A 21,005-nucleotide genomic window follows, 5' to 3' on the forward strand; every position below is an offset into this window, starting at 1 on the left:
TACTATGAATCGAGAGAAAAAAATAACTTTCATAAATCCAAGACTTAAATCGTATTTACAAGAGTTGTTTTTCTTAGTGTTTGACAAGACTTGTTGTGATTTGTTCTTCAGGTTGCTATTACTTTAGCAAGGCCTTTGCAGAGGCAGTACAGAGACCTAAGGCTCCGCAGGGCACAGGTTCAGTATTGCTGTTCTATATGACTCCGTTGTGTATGGTAACAACGAAGCTTCGGTAGCAAGGAAGGGTGAGATCACTCAGCGGTGGACAATATGGAATGTAGATCTCAGAGAAGATTTCAAGAACGTAAAATTGCTCGAATTGCGCCCAAATTTGTAACTGAAACGTCCCCTTAGAAAAATTAAGAATGACACTGCTGATAAACCTCTTACGGTATTTGATTTTCAAACAGCTGAGCGGAACTGAACGTACTCAGACATTTCTCTCTTTGAAACTTCCTGGCAGATTAAAACTGTGTGCCCGACCGAGACTCGAACTCGGGACCTTTGCCTTTCGCGGGCAAGTGCTCTACCATCTGAGCTACCGAAGCACGACTCACGCCCGGCCCTCACAGCTTTACTTCCGCCAGTATCTCGTCTCCTACCTTCCAAACTTTACAGAAGCTCTCCTGCAATAGCATGTCATATTTGCGTTGCTTTCTACAAAGGAATGCCAATGGCCTCTTTTTTCTCCACCTAATGGCCTTTTCTCCAGGGGACTGGCGCAGCTGGGCGCCCACAATGCATTACATCAAGGTCACTTGGCTTTCTTACCCAAAAATTTATGACAGCAGTTTCCGCTACAGTGACAGTCGCATATAAAAAAATTTCACACATCGAAAAATTACAGTAGTGATGGATAGAAACGAAATCTCATGAATAGCAGTGTTGTAATACATTCACACATGGACACACAACTCATAACTCTTAACGAACGATTCTTGGTTTCCAACATCCTTTTTCACAGAGTCCCTAACCACTACTCATTATTTCTTATCTTATTACACATATACATATTCGTTGACACTTCTTCAGTATCTCATCATAATAAATACATAGCAGAATCAAATTCCTCATATAGCATCAGTTTATTGATCATAAACATACCTCAACAGCATTATACACCCTGTCATCGTAATAATAACATCATAAAACCTCAGCCAAATCTCAAAAACGTCGTAGCTTTCTGCAATAATTTCAAAACAAAAAAAATATTCTCTGCTCATTTCAATAGTGTCATCTACCTCAAATGTAGTTTAAAAATCATGATCCCATACCAAATACATCATTAAAAGCTCTCATAGTATCACAATGGTTCTGAAAAAATATGAACAGTTCAGAAAGTACAGACAAAATACAATTTCATAAGTGTGAAGTTATCCAACTGTGTAATTGCGTAAACATGTGTCACTGATGTAGTAATAAAAAAAAAAATGTTTGTCTCTCTCAGTTAAATGATCAGATAGCTGTGTAATTCTGTGTTACAGAATTATGGTACCGATGTGTAAAGTTGTATAAGCAAATACCATATTAGCTAGGGCTCCTTGTGCTTGCCACACACATGGTACACAAAGTAAAGTGTATACCCCCCCCCCCCCCCCGAGGATAAATGAAATTATACCCTCAGATGTTGCACATTACAACAGTGGAATGAAATGTGTCACGGAAAACTTTCTTTGTAATTCAAAAATCTTTAAAAACAAATGTTTTAAGTACAAAAATTAATCACTCAAATTTGTGTCGTGTAGTGCTAAACTGTGCATCTTGCTGTAAGATAATTCTGTCGAAGTGTCGTAGTTATCATCCTCCGTAAGCAAAGTTCTGCAGAGGTCAATGTACTTACCTCATCACAAACAAAAGTGAAATGCTTTGGGTGTAGATATCAAGTTATTACGCTTATTGCCATGATGAAGAAAGTACTGTACTGTAACGTATTGTTGTACTACAGAAAAGGCTGTCTCATTGTAGCTACACCACAAAGTTACTAATAAAACATCTTTCACTTTCCAGAATAATACAGAAAAACCGTGCAGATATAAAACAGATACACCACAAAAGCAACAATGTAAATTGTGTCACTCATTAGTATTGTCGTGATATAATCGTGTAGCTGTCAAAGAAACCAAATACTAAGTCATCTTTAATCTCACAGAAAGTACTATAAATAAAGAATGTCTTTCAAGTAAACCGAAATATTACATTAAAATCTCATTAGCACTATATGTTCTAAGTATGTAGGTCTTATAGTCGTTACGTAATCGTGCAACTAACAAGTAAGAATGTAGAAACAACAACACTATGTCATCTGTTCACTATAGCATTGCATTCGTAATTACTGTCTAAATGAGTTCTTTTTTAGGTTCTTGACTGGATAGTAAACTTCAAACGTTGTTGCATATTAACAGTTTCTAAGTGTGACAAAGTATACTAGTAACGTGAAGTGAAAAATTTATGGCAAAGACTAAGTTAAAAACCAGATTATCTCTCAATAAACGGTTTTACATGTGAAATGTGGTGCAATCTTTTACCCTTTCTAGTGCGCAGAGTTTCAACTTCAAAGCAATTATCAAATTGTGTACGTCGGTAAGGAATGCTAAAATTTTTCTCAAGGTTAGCGTCTATGTCGTTTTTCTCTGAGCCAGCCGGCGCACGTGGCTGCCTGCGCTGCGAGTCATTGTCTGTCTCTTTGTCGGCGCGCGTCGTTATTGGGATTTGGAGAACTAACTTCTACAAATTCACCTTCTCGAGAGGGCCATGCCCTATTCGAATCTCGCCAGTTCTGATGAAATTCAGGTCAGTCGTTACGATTATATCGTCTGTCGTCATGTCGGTAGATTCCATAGTTTCTTTCTAGTCGGTCATGTGGTGGAGAATTTTTCCCAGAATCGTAACTGCGCTGTGGACCGTTGCGTCTGAAGTTATTCAGTCTCCCTTGATAATAATTGTTTTGGTTCCCATATTGTCTGTTTCTATGGTTGTCTCTGTCACATTCATTACCATGGAAATGCGATTTTTCTCTGTAATTATTTTTACTCTGCCAACGGTTGTCATACGGGTGGTGTCTGGTTTGGTCACTATTTGCGTTGTAAGAATAGACTTGTCGTGTCCAGTTATTATTTCTGTCATCATGGAATTGTAGCGGATGTGACCTGTATTTGTTGTGTTCCTGTTTTCGCTCCCGTGATTGTCGGTGTCAATTTCCAATTCTTGTAACAGTACCTGAAAAGCTTCGATGTTGTCTTTTCAACGTCCTACCAAAATAATATGTCGTAAATGTTCAGGCAATTTGATTGAGCAAATGCGAATAAGTTCTGAGGGGCTGTATGGGTTTGACAGATACTAATTCTTGTGCAACATGTATTCAAAATATTTGACGAGACTGGAAAATTCAGATTGTTCGAAATGTTTCATCATTGTGATGCTAAGTTTTACTCGGTCTTGTGTAGCTTGAGACCAGTATGCTGAGAGGAAGGCATGATAAAATTCTCCTTCACTGTGACAATCGTGAATGATCGAACACATTCTTACAGCTGGTTCATTCTCCAAGTAGCCACACATAAATTCTAACCTGTGCTCCAATGACCAGTTGGGAGGAAAACAATGAGAGAATTGATGGAGCCATGCTTGTGGATGAATGTCGTTGCCAGAATTCTTAAATGTTTTGAATTTACGTGTGGTAATGAACAGCTTATAGTCAAAATCATCATGTCGGCGAGTCGTATATCGGTCATTGTTACGTCGTGTAGGCGGTTCCATCTCAAAATTCGGTGCACCTTGCCAATTTCTTTCATAATTTCCGTAGTGCCCTGTGTTATTTTTTTGTCGCTGTTTCGTATTTCTATGTCCCTCTTCCCGTGTTGGAGCGCGAGTCTCCTCCGAAATATGTAATACTTGTGTTATTTGTGCCAACTGATCTTGTACTTCCCGGATTTCTCTTTTGTGTTGCTTATTAATTTGATTCTGATATTGTTTGAATTTCCTAATCTTCAGGAAACGCAGTTCATCCACAAACGAAGCTGATTATAAAATACTTCTAGAATGAAATTTTAACTCTACAGCGGAGTGTGCGCTGATATGAAACTTCCTGGCAGATTATAACTGTGTACCGGGCCGAGACTCGAACTCGGGACCTTTGCCTTTCGCGGGCAAGCGCTCTGCCAACTGAGCTACCCAAGCACAACGAAAATTTCATTCGAGGAACATCCCCCAGGCTGTGGCTAAGCCATGCCTCCGCAAAATCCTTTCTTTCAGGAGTGTTAGTTCTGCAAGGTTCGCAGGAGGGCTTCTGTAAAGTTTGGAAGGTAGGAGACGAGGTTCTGGCAGAAGTAAAGCTGTGAGGACGGGGCGTGAGTCGTGTTTGGGTAGCTCAGTTGGTAGAGCACTTGCCCGCGAAAGGCAAAGGTCCCGAGTTCGAGTCTCGGTCCGGCACACAGTTTTAATCTGCAGGAAGTTTTATAAAATACTTGTTTGACCGATCCTTGAGTAGTCTTCATTCCTAAGAAGGATTAACAGAAAAAGTAGAGAAGATCCAACGAAGATCGAGTGCTTCTTCACGACATCGTTTAGTCTGGGCTAGAGAGTTATGGAGATGCTCAAAGTGAAACATCCCCTTTGAACAATTTATATATAGGACTGTGCTTAACCTGACACACAATACTTTGTTAGCGCAACGCAATCTGACTTTCAAAATTCCCTACAAAAGAATGGCCCTGACTAACATTAAACTATACCTTTCACAAATCACTTACCTCACAAAAATCTTCGCTGCTCAAGCTACTGCAATACAGCAAGCGCCACTACTGCCAGCTAAATAAAAGATTCAAACTACTAAAGGCACTAACTACTGATAGGGATAGTTAGCAAATGAAAGATATTAATAGAGAACAAACAATGTATTTACCTTAATATCATCACAAGTCATAATATATATATCAGTTCATGACAAATTGCAAACCTCCGCCATCTCTCTCCCCACATCCACCACTGCTGGCGGCTCACCTCCAACTGCCAACGCTAGGCGCTGTTCACATCCAGCTGCCGCTGCCCAACACTACAATGGCAGACAACAATGCAAAGCAGACACAGACTGCCCACAGCACAGCCAGTGATTGTCATACAGAGGTGGCGTTACCAATAAAAAACCTAAACAGCCTACTTACATAGAGAAAACATAAACAGCCTACTTACATAGAGAAAACATAAACAGCCTACTTGACTTTCAAAATTCCCTACAAAAGAATGGCCCTGACTAACATTAAACTATACCTTTCACAAATCACTTACCTCACAAAAATCTTCGCTGCTCAAGCTACTGCAATACAGCAAGCGCCACTACTGCCAGCTAAATAAAAGATTCAAACTACTAAAGGCACTAACTACTGATAGGGATAGTTAGCAAATGAAAGATATTAATAGAGAACAAACAATGTATTTACCTTAATATCATCACAAGTCATAATATATATATCAGTTCATGACAAATTGCAAACCTCCGCCATCTCTCTCCCCACATCCACCACTGCTGGCGGCTCACCTCCAACTGCCAACGCTAGGCGCTGTTCACATCCAGCTGCCGCTGCCCAACACTACAATGGCAGACAACAATGCAAAGCAGACACAGACTGCCCACAGCACAGCCAGTGATTGTCATACAGAGGTGGCGTTACCAATAAAAAACCTAAACAGCCTACTTACATAGAGAAAACATAAACAGCCTACTTACATAGAGAAAACATAAACAGCCTACTTACAAAAGAAACGCAAGTTACTTTCGCTGCAAGAGAGGCACTCTGAATTTAGTATAAGTTTTACTGTTAAAATTCCAAGAGCGTACAGGAGAAGATTTGTCACGTTAAATATTATTCCTTTTCATCCCTTTCACTGAAACCTCTCGAAATGATCACGACGCGCGACTAAGAGAAATTATAGTGCATACGGATGCTCATCGGCAGTCCGGAAGCCGTTCATTCCACGCATAGCTCACTAATGGGTAAGGGAAGGCTAGAAAATTATAATATTATCGGAGACAATTTCGCCACACGCTGTAAGAACCCTTGCAAGGTATATACGTTCACTGTGCAATACATCTACACAGCACTTTTTTGAAAGACTGAAATTGTCTCCCATCGCTACACAGAAGTTTGAAATTTGGCTCAGAGGTGCCTACAGCCTTCCTCTGCAATGGTGCAAAAGCTTGATTGTTAACACATGCAGAATAAATAAATAAATAAATAAAACGACAAACTAAGAAGTTTGTGTAAGGTGGGTTAATAATGTCGCGTTGGCATCAAATTTCACCACAATTCTATCCAGTGACACCGTGTATGTGTTACACGATAGGTAGGTCGTCGCAGTCCCTCTTACCCACTCCTCTGCGATCGAGGTCAGAATCACTACACCCAGTGTTGCAATCACACGGGTTTCTTTTGGATGCCCGAGGAAAACGTTTCAGACACACCACCGTTCAGTAACGATACAAAAATGTCTTAGGGGTGATATACAGTTCGTCAAGGAAACAATCCCTTTCCTTAAGACGTTGATACCAAAACGCTTAGCGGCCGAAAGCGACAGTTTGGGGAGCGATGAGCAACAGGTAGACGTTCTTAAAAAACTTGGTACCATTTTGGGACAGATTGAAACCACTAGGAACTTTTTAAAATCATTAGATTAAATCTGTATGTGATCCGAATCAGCGAAAGGGTCTTATACTTTTTCAGTGCTCCTGTTTCATGCCCTCTTGTGGCGTCACATGGAGGGGTGCGACATTGACACATGCGTAAGTAAAAGGGCAAAGGGTCCCTCTAAGATCCTCCAGTTCGGAAATAAGCTCGGTGGCACCCTTCCCCCTCCCCCCCCCCCCCCGCATTTATTGAGAATTTTAAAAATGTGCTGTGACAGAGAAAAGCTTTGAAGTCGTGCGTCCAAGGTGGCTTCAGGAAGGCAAATGACATTGGAGGTGTATGAAGTGGTTGCCTAACGGCAGGTACTTAGCACTACCTTGAAGTATTTCTCTATAAGGGCACATTTTTAAAATGCTCAATAAATGTGGGGGGGGGGGGGGGAGATGCGAACGAGGCTATTCTCGAATGTCGGGGGAGGGGTGAGGGTGTCTTACAGTGATCCTTTACCATTTCATTCACGCATTTGGCAATTTTGCACCCTCCATGATCACGCCACAGGTGGGTATCAAACAGGAGAGCTGAAAAAGTGTAAGACCCTTTTGCTGCTTCGGATCACATTCAGATTTTGTCACATGGCTTTCAACGGTCGCTGGTGGTTCCAAGCTGAACAAGAGACGTCCGAAGAGAACGGTTAAATCGCCTAGGAATGTCGAAGGTTGTTCATTGCACTCTGAACTGTCGTTTGCGATCACGAAATGTGTGGGAATCAGTGCCCGGAGGAACGGGGTTGTTTCACGGACGCCCTTTATGCCTACCCATGAGGCTTTCGTTTCTGAGCGTCGGTGTGTCTGAAATGTTTTCTTCGGCCATCCAAAAGAAATCCGCGTGATTTTATCGCTCGTTGTCACTGTTCTGGCCTCCATCATTGAGGCATCAAGACTACGGGTGTAATGTGGGTTAAAGGGTTGTGACGAGCTTCCCATCGTGTAACACGTGCACGATGGCGTTGGACATAACTGTGCAATCTGGTACTAATATGACGTTACTATCTTACCTTACACTCACATGGACTTCTGAGCTACGATGTTTTCTTCGCATGTGTCGACACCCTGCTGTCTGAAGTGACGCCGAGCCGAGAGTAACGCCGCAGGGTGAAATGCCTCGAGAAGACACCTTTGCAACCAATGACAGACATAGAAAGAGTGACTCTTGCGCAGTACAGGTGTGATTCAGACTGAGATTGTGGTGTATTCCCGTAAAGGAAACAATACGTTGCAGTAAACAATAAACAGTTAACCATCACTAAGGTTGAGAAACTCGTTGTGGAAGTTGTGAATATGACTACTGAGATATGGAAGCAAATAGTGAAAAATAGTGCAAATGTCATCAGAGAGGCAGCCTAGAAGCCGCTGCTGAAGGTTATCTCACGCAATTCATCATACATCCGCGAGGTAGCAGCGGTAGTTCAAGTAAAGTAGAAGAAAGCGTTTCGCAATCATATTCTGTCAACGATGTGAGTAGAGTTTCTCCACTAGCAAAAAATACTTCGCAGACGGAAATTTAAAAGAGACATCGACAGATCCTCAGATTACCAGTTCTGGTATCAGATTGTAACTGTTACTTTTCTGATAGATTCTTCAGTTGCTCATTTGTAGAGACAAGTACATATTGAAAGTATTTAACAACGAAAAAAAAAAACATTAGGAATGTTGTACAATATTGTGAAAATAGTTTGCGTTACCACTGAGATATATTACAAATATTCTTAAAATATTTCTGCATGCTAGATAAAGAATACTTGTGTGCAATTTTTAGAGTATATATTCTACGAAACGTTCCCTTTCGTCTGTTGTCTCGGAGCTTCCGTAACGTCTGGTGAAGACCCAGTACAGCTCTAGGAAACCTACATAAATACTTTTTCCCTTTTCTTATTTTTTATTCCTTATAGTTAGCAACAAATGTCAATACGCTCAGATTTTACGAGAAAATAAGTACACTGATCAGCCAGAATATCACGGCTTCCTAACTAATAAACGATACGTCCATCTTTGGCACGGATAACAGCGGTGACGCCTCGTGGCATGGAAGCAATGACACCTTGGCAGATCATTGGAGTGATCTGACACCACATCTGCACACACAGGTCACCTAATTCCCGTAAATTCCAGGAACGTGGGGGGGGGGGGGGGGGGGGAGGGGGCGGGGTGAGCTCTGACGCCACGTTCAATCACATTCCAGATGTGTTCGACTCAGTTCAGATCTGGAGAGTTGGCGTTACAGCACATCAATTGGAACTTGCCACTGTGTTCCTCGAATCACTCCATCACAATTCTGGCCTTGTCACATGGCGAATTATCTTGCTGAAAAGTGCCAATGCCCTCGGGAAACAAGATAATCATGAAAGGGTGCATGAGACCTGCAAACAGTGTACAACACTCTTTGGTCCTCGTGGCGCCTTTCACGGGCTCCTCTGGACCAATGGATGCCCACGTGAATGTTTCCCAGTGCATTATAGAGCGCCGCGCGGGGTTAGCCGAGCGGTCAAAGGCGCTGCAGGCATAGACTGTGCGGCTGGTCCCTGCGGAGGTTCGAGTCCTCCCTCGGGCATGGGTGTGTGTGTTTGTCCTTAGGATAATTTAGGTTAAGTAAAGTGTAAGCTTAGGGACTGATGACCTTAGCAGTTAAGTCCCATAAGATTTCACACACATTTGAACAACATAATAGAGCCGCCGACAGCTTGCCTCCGTCCCGTCGTAAAATTGTCGAGGAGTTGTTCCTCTGGAAGACAACGGATTAGCGCCCTCACGTCGGCATGATGAAGAAGGTATCGGGATTCATCAGACCGTGCAACGCTCTACCACTGCGCTAAAGTACAGTGCCGATGATCACGTACCCACTTCAATTATACTTGCCGATGTTGTAGTGTTAACACTGGCACACGCATGTGTCGTCAGCTGCGGAGCCTGTTTTGTACTATCGAGCGTAAGACAATCGAGTGCCGATGCCTTGACAAATAAGAGTCGTTGACTGATGACGTGACGGTTGACTGGTGGGTTTTTTTCATGGTAAAGATACGGAGAAAACATTTAAATTGGTATTTGCACTGTATCGATGTCAGCTGTAGAAAGTCATTCATAGGGAGTGTTGTGAAGCTTAATCACAAGTTGTCAAAAGACAAAATTTTTGAATATATTTCTTTCCTTTCTTTTTCATTTCTATTCCCCTTCTGTTCCCTCTCTCTCACTTTTTTCCGATGTTAGTTACTACTTCAGTTTTTCTCTTATATTAGATGGAGGATAGTTTTAATGGGCAGCTATTATTGATAAATTAATAACTGGTTACTGAAGAAACAAGCCCTTGTGAAACATAGGGAACGATCATTCACAGGTCGGTTGGTACTCGAAATGACAAGAAAAATACCAGCTAACTGTCAACATCAGAAGATCCTGAAGAAGGTCCCAACAGAGATGTCGAAACATCAGTCGTGTAGAAGACACTGACGAGCAGAATGACGCAGTCTAACAACTGAGAACATTTCACTTTCAGTCAAAGAGGTGACAAAGCCTGTAGACCTAAATAAAATTATATGTGTCCTCCTTTTTGTATAACATGCTGTGCATAAAGAGCTGTCCGTTTAGTTAACTAGGTTATGGATCATCAGTAAAACGTAGTTGTAAATCTATGAGTAGTCATGTCTGTTTCTTGTCCACGGGGCTTTTAATGACCAAACAGCTGGGACCAGCAGTTCTGTGATTTCTGATCGGGATAAAACGGCACTGCTTTTGTGAGATTCGAAGGGGAAAGTCCGTTTGACAAGCACGGCCACGTATTGACAGGGAGGTCTGCCCAACCCACACCGTCCGATATCGCCCTTCTAGATAACTCTCCGTTGCCGACCGTTCAGCGTAAGACTTTCATGGAGACGCTCTTGTTTGTGCTGTCATCTGCTGAGTGCAGGAGACGGCGATTTATCTGTGTTTGGAGTTCTTCTTATCGAATTTATGTGTACGTTCTGATCTATTTCTGCCGCGCGGGATTAGCCGAGCGGTCTGAAGCGCCGCAGTCATGGACTGTGCGACTGGTCCCGGCGGAGGTTCGAGTCCTCCCTCGGGCATGGGTGTGTGTGTTTGTCCTTAGGATAATTTAGGTTAAGTAGTGTGTGAGCTTAGGGACTGATGACCTTAGCAGTTAAGTCCCATAAGATTTCACACACATTTGAACATTTTTTGATCTATTTCTGTGATAACCCGGGTTTAGAACCAATAACACGTGCAGTATTTCCTGCTCTACTCTATTTGTATTTCTTCTGTATAGCTCCTAACCTCAGAGTTTACGAATTTACATTTTTAGCAGAGTGTGATATATCGATACACCTCCCTCCATTGCGTTCTTCATCGTCACATTACACTAGTGATATACCATTATTGGATCTCTAGGATGTGACAAGAAGTCAAGGATATGCATTTCCTTTTATTGCAATATTACACAATGACTTTGCATTCTTCTTCTTTTTCTTGTGCCGTTGTCCCACATCTGCACTGTCTGTTAATGGATTTGGCACGGTTAATGTGAGAGGTTCCCGGTGCCCTTCCTTCGCCACCCCGTTATCCTGCGGGACGGAATGTGTGTACTCCAGCTGTCTGCTTGTTGTGTGATTCATTTGAAAGTGACCAAAAGCTTTATGAGTGTTGGTGAATCGTGTTACTGAGGCGGGACTTAGATGCCAGTCAGACTTAGTGCAGTGGTTCCCAACCTGTGAGCAATTAACCTGGAGGGCTAAAATTAAATTTTCTTACGGGTAAAAACAAAAGGGTTCGTCTGTGTTTCTATATCGAAACTAATTTCTTTTTAAAATAGCTCTATTTAGTAAGCTATCATACTAACTTCATAAGATACCCATAATTACATTTCTTAGCTTCAAATACTAATGTTACCGCCTGAGAAATAGTGGTGGATGCTACAGGCTGTGAAACGAGAAAGATGAACATCTTCCTCACGTAGTCCACCCACTACATAAATATTTTATATTGTGCATCCATGACAGTAAAATTGAGACATTTATATATCACATACGCTTAAAAATCTAATGAAAATTCCTGCTCCAAGTAGTAGGTACTACCTGAAATATACCGGAAATTGGTTCATTAGGCACTTAGCAACAATAAAGGAGTTAATTGATAAGACAACACGACGGTAATAACGTAATGGCTACTACACTGCTGTAGGGCCTACATAATCATTACTATTGGTAATATTATCATTATCGTCATTATTATTATTATCAGTGGCACTGCTCAGCCACAAACATTGGTAGCCTGAAGTGTTACAATTCCTCCCGTTTCAGAATTAAAGAGCTCAACGGTGAAGTGATTTACAATCAGTGAGTATAGTGAGTATAGTGATTTTCAATAGGGATGAGTGGTGTCGGTAAATTAAGTGTCACTAGGGAGAGGAGTGCTGTAGAGGAAGCATGTTTTGCAACGAGTGTCTACCCTCAATGTGGATAGTTAGTTTTCTTTTCTGAGGAGTAGTTGTAGGTTTGGCTTACGAGAGCTGAAACTGCTTCATCGTTGTACACTAAAGAGCCAAAGAAAACGGCACACCAGCCTCATATCGTGTAGGGCCTATAATATGACTTGGCAAGCACTTGACTAATGTCTAAAGTAGTGCTGGAGGGAACTGACACAATGAATCCTGCATGGCTGACTAAATCCGTAAGAGTATGAGAGGGTAAGATCTCTCCTGAACAACGTGTTTCAAGGCATCCCAGATATGCTCAATAATGTTCATGCCTGGGGAGTTTTGTGATCAGCTGAAGTGGTTTAACTCAGAAGAGTGTTCCTGGAGCCACTTTGTAGAAAATCTGGTCGTGTGGTGTATCGCATTGTCCTGCTGGAATTGCCCAAGGCCGTCGTAATGCACAATGGACATGACTGGATGCAAGTGATCAGACAGGATGCTTACGTACGCGTCACTTGTCAGAGTCGTATCCAGACGTATCAGGGATCCCATATCACTCCAACTGCGCACGCCCCGCATCATAACAGAACCCGCACCAGCTTGAATAGTCCAGTGGCGATATGCAGGGCCCATGGATGCATGCGGTTGTCTCCATGCCCATACATGTCCATCCGTTAGATACAATTTGAAACGATACTCGTCCGACCAGGCAACATGTTTCCAGTCATCAACAATCCAATGTCGGTGCTGACGGCCCCAGGCGAGGCGTAGAGCTTTGTGTCGCACAGTCATAAAGAGGAACCTTCGGCTCCGAAAGTCCATATGGATGATGTTTCATTGAATGTTTTGCACGGTGACACTTGCTGCATTGAAATCTGCAGCAATCTGCGGTAGAGTTGTACTTTTGTCACACTGAACGATTCTGTTCAGTCGCCGTTGGTCCCGTTCTTGCAGGATCTTTCTCCGGCTGCAGCAATGACGGAGAACTGATGTTTTACCGGATCTATGATAATCAGGGTACACTCGTGAAATTGTCATATTGGAAAAATCCCACTTCATTGTTACCTCGGAGATCCTGTGCCCCATGAGCTCGTGCGCCGACTATAACACAATGTTTAAACTCACTTAAATCCTGATAAACTGCCTTTGTAGCAGCAGTAACTAATCTAACAACTGCGCCAGACACTTGTTGTCGTATACAGGCATTGCCGACCGCAGCGTCGTATTCTGCCTGTTTACGAATCTCTGTATTTGAATACACATGCCCATACCAGTTTCTTCGGCGCTTCAGTGAATAAAACGATATTGTTAAAAATGAACAGTCCCAATGGTCTCATTAAGTCGTTAGTTCCTGGTTTAACAAAACCCTTACAGGTAAATATCTTTCATCTTTCATCGTTTGAAAAATAAATTCTTTTTCATTCTACAGTTAGGCGCTAATGTTTATGTTGGAAGAGGGAGATTTACTCCTTTGTATCTGATTTAAACGTCGGGTACGACCGACCTAGTAGAATGACCACCTAAATATCACATCCAGGTTGACCCGCACAAAGACTCTCGACATTAATCCGCTTGGCAGATCCGATACGGAGCCAGCGCAACTACCCATCCCGGAACACGCACGGCTATACGGAAAGGTAATGAAATGACTTTATACTGTGAAATTTTATTACAACACAGTGCTAATGTTAGCTGTGTAAAACCTGAAAGACAACTCTAAGACTTCCTCTGAAGACACTCACCAGTGGAACAGCAAGAGTTACCTATCAATAACATGTTGAGTTCAGTCTTAAACTCCACCACGGTGCCCATGACATATAAAATACGAGCTGCAGTCACATAGTTTTAAGTACCAGCGCGAAATAATGACGTTGCAACCACGAAATTTGTTGGCAGTTTTCATCCTTCTCTACATATTCAGCATTCAATGCGACACATTTTTCTCAGCGATGGATGGCTCGGCAGAGATCTTGATTATAGAATTCTACATTTCTGTTGCTCAGGAAATGTTCCACTTCGAAAATGAAGGTATCTTCATTCAGGAAGTACCTTCGTGCAAAACTGCCGTATTCGAGTAAGGACCAAAGAAGTATTTTGCGAGGTATTGAGCGTATATCGAAAAGACAGATTAACTTCATACGAGTTCGCAGTCGGCAAAAATATTGTATCTATCTAGGTCGAAACTAGGCCTGGTTGTGAAATTATCTGGACATGTGCAATTGATCTAGGTGAACTAGCGGATGTTTTTGTCTGTCATCCGATTCTGCCTAGATTATTTTAGAATCATTCAAAGACAGTCTACGCTGAGCAGCGCGAAAATACCCACATCATGCAGAATTACTTGGAGGCGACTTTAAGATACCGGTTACCGACTAGGACGCCCATGGCTTCATTGCGGGTTGTACGGTCAGGCAGTCTTGTGTAGTACATTGGCCCACGTTTTCAGAAAACTGTTTTGACCAGCTAGTTCGACAGACCATGTACAATAGAAATATTTTAGACCTTGTAGTTACAAACAGGGTTGACCATAAGGAGAGTGCGGTGTAGAGACAGCGATTAGTTATCATGATGTCATCATGGCGACGACGCTTACTAAAGTTAATGAAATTCTAAATTTGTGGTAAGTTCCTATGGGACCAAACTGGTAAGGTCATCCGTTCTTAGGCTTACACACTACTTAATCTAACTTAAACTAACTTACGCTAGGGACAACACACACTCATGCCCGAGAGAGGACTCGAACCTCTGACGGGGGGAGCCGCGTGAACCGCCGCAGGGCGCCCGAGACCACGCGGCTAGCCCACGCGGCTTAAAGTTAAGGACTCCATCATGAAGGGTAGGAGAGTATTTCTGCTAGGAGAAGCAGATTAGCAGGTGTTAGAATCCCACATACACAATGAATGGACGCAATCGAGTTCCAATATAATGGACGTAGAGGGATTATGGGCAAAGTTTAAACGGATTGTAAATCGCACTCTGCCGAAGCATGTGCCGAGTAAGTGGATTAAGTGCGAAAAACACCCGACATAATTTAAAAACAAATTTCGGAAAATGCTTACGAAGCGGAGGCTGTTGCACTATCAAGATGATTTACTTCAAACAGCACAGTGTCGACACATACGAAAGAAAGGGCAGAGCTGAGTAGTACATGTGGCCCGTAAAGTCCGTTACTGATGTTCCATTGGTGCCAAATTTCACCACAATTCTACACAACGCCTCAGTGAATGTGTCACACGATGCTAAGGTCGTCATAGATCCTCTTCCCCACATTTCACGCCTTCCTTTGACGGCCGTACTTTGGAGGTCAGAACTGCGACGCTCAGCGTTAAAATCACGTATTTTTCTTATGAATGACCGAAGAAAACATATCAGACACACCGCGGCTCAGAATCGACACGAAAGGGCCTCAGAAATGGCATACAGGGCATCCTTGGGATGTTGATTCCCACACATTTGGCGGTCGAAAACTTCAGTTTGCTGTGCGATGAGCGACAGGAACATATTCTCGACAATCTCTGATACTGGGGCTAGCAACCCCATTAAACGTGATCTGATCCCTTGGAGTGCAATGCGAGGGCAATTTTTACTCTGGTGCCCAGAGTGGAACCACTAGGGACGGTTTCAAAACATTCGACAAAATTTCAACATGATTCAAAGTACCAAAGAAGACTTCCGCTTTTTCATTGCTGCTGTTTTATGCCATTCTGTGGCATGATCATGGAATGGTGCAACGATTATACGTGCGTGAATAAAATGACGAAGATTCCCTTCAACGACCGCCGGCCAGTGTGGCCGAGCGGTTCTAGGCGCTTCAGTCCGGAACCGCGCGACCGCTACTGTCGAGGGTTCGAATCCTGCCTCGGGCATGGATGTGTGTGATGACCTTAGGTTAGTTAGGTTTAAGTAGTTCTAAGTTCTAGGGGACTGATGACCTCAGATGTTAAGTCCCATAGTGCTCAGAGCCATTTTGAACCCTTCAAGGACCCCCAGTTCGACAATAATCTTTGTGGCACTCCACACATTTATTCAGAATATTAAAAATGTGTGTTTGTAGAGAAAGGACGTCAACTGGCAACAAATGTATCAAGTGATATTTTGTCAAAAACTGACATTTTGAGGCGTGTGGCTGTGTGCAAAATGTAGGTCTACTCTTACATAGAAGATAACAGCAACCAGCCACTTTTTACAATGCTATTTATTTATTTAAAACTGTATGATGCATTTTATGTATATGTGTGCGCATAATGAAAAGCACCCTCACATACTAAGAAGTTTCATCACATGGCGGTATGTATACAAAGATGGCGATATTACAACCATAACAATGCCAAAGACTTCCACTCTCAGAGAAACGTCGTAATATACATGTATGTGACAGTAGAAATTTACAAATTACTAAGGTTACATGACTTACTTTTTACATTAAAATAGAATTAATAAAAATTAAGATAAAAAAATAAAGCAGTCAGTTTGTTATTATCCTTTGTCAGTGATGTTATGTAAATATTATGGTATACATTGGAACCAAAGTAAATGATAAGGCCCAGAGATACATAAATAACTATTACAACTATGGACATATTATGTAAATATTATGGCGCACATCGAAGGGTCTGTAAATGGTTTGGTATGGATGTGCGTATATAAATATTACAACAGTGGACATTTCACTGATTTTTTAAAACTTTAAACTGGAAAGCAGGCGAATGAAATAATGAAGAAAGGCTGCATTGGCTAACTCAATCTGTTCATTGAGAAGATCCTCTGGTGATTTGCTGTTATGTACATATATTTCAATCTCTTCAAGCAAATTCATAAAGCTACCTTTCTTAGCATGCTGCGATACTTGTACCTGGTCTTCAATGCTCTTTATTCCATGACTGTTAGTAGTTGTGTGCTTGGCAAATGTGGATTTTGAAATGTTGTTCAAACGTGTGGTATATATATGCGCTTTGAACCGAGTATCAATGCCTCTTACAGCTTGTCCTATATAGTAACAGGGGCAACATTGACAACTGAGTTTTTATACGCCAGATTTTTCGTATGGGCGACTGTTATTCTTTAAGTTGTGAACTGCTAACTGCTAGAGGTTGTTGTTTGTGTGGAATATTACCTTTAAATGCGACCATTTTAGGTTAGGCTTTACCGTGACTGTTATTGACATTAAATTAAACAACAAGTTTACTGTTACCAGTCACTGTTTATTTATCTCCACGACGCGTTTCAAAGGTTTAAACCTCGATCATCAGGTGGATTTACATTTGCTATTATGCCATTTGCATGTGAGTTGTGTTACGATTTTTGGAGGAACTTGTCGCACATGCTAGTGGAGAAACAAAACACCATTTCAGAACATGGTTTTTGGTTTCTTCTGACAAAAAACTAAACTTATATCTAATGGTAAAAATAAATTAAGTAAAATAAAGTACCTCCAGTGGTGACAGGTTCCTTTCACTGTCGTAACACCTTACATGTGCACTGCCGTATTTTGTAAACAAATGGGGCGTCTGGAAACTATTAGGTGCAAGTATTGTGCAAGGATTGTCACAAAGTATAAAGAATGTATGTCATAGCAATAGTTTAAAGAATACATATAATAACAATATTATTTCAGAATAATTTTTAAAGGATTTTGGAGATATTTGTCTTGAGGTGTCGAATGCAAGCTTTGGAATAAACATTTCAGGTGGTATAGAAGTCCGATTTTGACAAGTTAATATAGCTTAAATTAATATTCGTTTGTAGAATGTGGTGGCTTGTTACAAACTTTAAGTACAATAATTATGTTGGCTGGAGTGGTAAAATTATGCACAAATAGCAATTTTGGTTGGGATTAACAGATAAATATGGAAGACTGGAGACAGGAGGAGGGGAAGGGAAAGAGGAAGTAAGAGGGAGGGAGAGGGTGGAAGGAGTGATTGTATGAAAGCAAACTTTGCAAAGCTGGGAGTCTTAAGATCATATCTGATACAGCCGGCCTCGGTGGCCGTGCGGTTCTAGGCACTTCAGTCCGGAACCGCGTTGCTGCTACGGTCGCAGGTTAGACCCCTGCCTCGGGCATGGATGTGTGTGATGTCCTTAGGTTAGTTAGGTTTAAGTAGTTCTCAGTTCTAGGGGACTGATGACTTCAGATGTTAAGTCCCATAGTGCTCAGAGCCATTTGAACCATATCTGTTACATGTACTAACTGCCTGAAGGTTGGGGTAATACATTGGTTAAGGCTTCATAATATGCAGATGGACGTACAATTTGTGCCAGTAGTTTGAATCTACACTCCTGGAAATTGAAATAAGAACACCGTGAATTCATTGTCCCAGGAAGGGGAAACTTTATTGACACATTCCTGGGGTCAGATACATCACATGATCACACTGACAGAACCACAGGCACATAGACACAGGCAACAGAGCATGCACAATGTCGGCACTAGTACAGTGTATATCCACCTTTCGCAGCAATGCAGGCTGCTATTCTCCCATGGAGACGATCGTAGAGATGCTGGATGTAGTCCTGTGGAACGGCTTGCCATGCCATTTCCACCTGGCGCCTCAGTTGGACCAGCGTTCGTGCTGGACGTGCAGACCGCGTGAGACGACGCTTCATCCAGTCCCAAACATGCTCAATGGGGGACAGATCCGGAGATCTTGCTGGCCAGGGTAGTTGACTTACACCTTCTAGAGCACGTTGGGTGGCACGGGATACATGCGGACGTGCATTGTCCTGTTGGAACAGCAAGTTCCCTTGCCGGTCTAGGAATGGTAGAACGATGGGTTCGATGACGGTTTGGATGTACCGTGCACTATTCAGTGTCCCCTCGACGATCACCAGTGGTGTACGGCCAGTGTAGGAGATCGCTCCCCACACCATGATGCCGGGTGTTGGCCCTGTGTGCCTCGGACGTATGCAGTCCTGATTGTGGCGCTCACCTGCACGGCGCCAAACACGCATACGACCATCATTGGCACCAAGGCAGAAGCGACTCTCATCGCTGAAGACGACACGTCTCCATTCGTCCCTCCATTCACGCCTGTCGCGACACCACTGGAGGCGGGCTGCACGATGTTGGGGCGTGAGCGGAAGACGGCCTAACGGTGTGCGAGACCGTAGCCCAGCTTCATGGAGACGGTTGCGAATGGTCCTCGCCGATACCCCAGGAGCAACAGTGTCCCTAATTTGCTGGGAAGTGGCGGTGCGGTCCCCTACGGCACAGCGTAGGATCCTACGGTCTTGGCGTGCATCCGTGCGTCGCTGCGGTCCGGTCCCAGGTCGACGGGCACGTGCACCTTCCGCCGACCACTGGCGACAACATCGATGTACTGTGGAGACCTCACGCCCCACGTGTTGAGCAATTCGGCGGTACGTCCACCCGGCCTCCCGCATGCCCACTATACGCCCTCGCTCAAAGTCCGTCAACTGCACATACGGTTCACGTCCACGCTGTCGCGGCATGCTACCAGTGTTAAAGACTGCGATGGAGCTCCGTATGCCACGGCAAACTGGCTGACACTGACGGCGGCGGTGCACAAATGCTGCGCAGCTAGCGCCATTCGACGGCCAACACCGCGGTTCCTGGTGTGTCCGCTGTGCCGTGCGTGTGATCATTGCTTGTACAGCCCTCTCGCAGTGTCCGGAGCAAGTATGGTGGGTCTGACACACCGGTGTCAATGTGTTCTTTTTTCCATTTCCAGGAGTGTATATGTACATCAACTACTGGCATGTGTACGCAAATGTACCTCTTGAATGAAGCGATGTGTATAAAAACGAGGGAGAAAAGAATGTATGCCGGTGATAAAAGGCTAAAAACGCTTTTCTCTGATTGTGTGGTAAGTTTACACCGCTCATCTTGCCCATTATTTTGCACATATTTTCATAACCTAACACCAAACCTTTTCATGAGAGGAATATGCATTCACGTCATTCAGGAGAAAAAACAAAGCATGTATAAAGACAAATTACACCTGATGATGGACCCAAAGCGTCCGAAATGCATCATGTACTTAATAAAACACGAAAATTTGTGACTGAAGGCGTTTGTTAATTCATACTTGCACTGTATTGAATACAGTCACGTTTGAAGCTGCGAAAGATGTCTAAAATTAAACTAATTCAGTTACGTTCTTACTATTGAAGAATTGCGTGATTTTGTCAACATAGTCATTTCCATACACCATCACGGCACAATTACTGTTATCAGCTTCGACTATTAAAGCTTTATTCTGAGAAAGCTTGGAATTGACATAATTTAGAACGTTTAGGTCACTGTTTCTGTGTCAAATGTTGATTTTGAGGTGTCTTGCTATTATTTTATTGGTTTTGATAGCTAAAGCACTGGTTTCCCTGGAATTTAATTTTGCAGCAATACATGCAATAAGTCTCTTCAAGTTACTGGCATTTACTCTGGCTCTATGTCATGCTTTAGACCTTTGTTTATGAGAACAAATTCATTATTTCTAAAGCTGATGTTAGTTGAGTTAAGATTTCTTTCATGAAACTGATGTCGGCTATCATGCGAATTTTCCGGGAGGAGGGAGATTCCCGTTTTTCATTCACGTTTTTTTCTTATGCTTACATAATATTTTTTTTGATGTTATTCTTCAGTGATGTCCTCAATCTATTGTAAGATGTAGGACAAGAGACAGTAAGAAACAGCAGAAAATAAATTGCACTACCTTTCTCAGGGAGCATATCCTATGAAACAAGCAATCTATTTAAAAACACAAGCATTAAAATAAGCTTCCACACAAACAAAAACTCCAGCAGTTAGCAGTTCACAACTTAAAGAATGACAACCCCCACACAAAAAATTGGCATATACAAACTCAGCTGCCAATGTTACCCCTGTTACTATACAGGATAAACTAGAAGTAGCATTGAGAGTCGGTTCAAAGAGCATACATATGTTATACGTTTGAGCAACATTTCAGAATC

This window comes from Schistocerca piceifrons, chromosome 6, assembly GCF_021461385.2.
Source record: "Schistocerca piceifrons isolate TAMUIC-IGC-003096 chromosome 6, iqSchPice1.1, whole genome shotgun sequence".
Taxonomy (NCBI): domain Eukaryota; kingdom Metazoa; phylum Arthropoda; class Insecta; order Orthoptera; family Acrididae; genus Schistocerca; species Schistocerca piceifrons.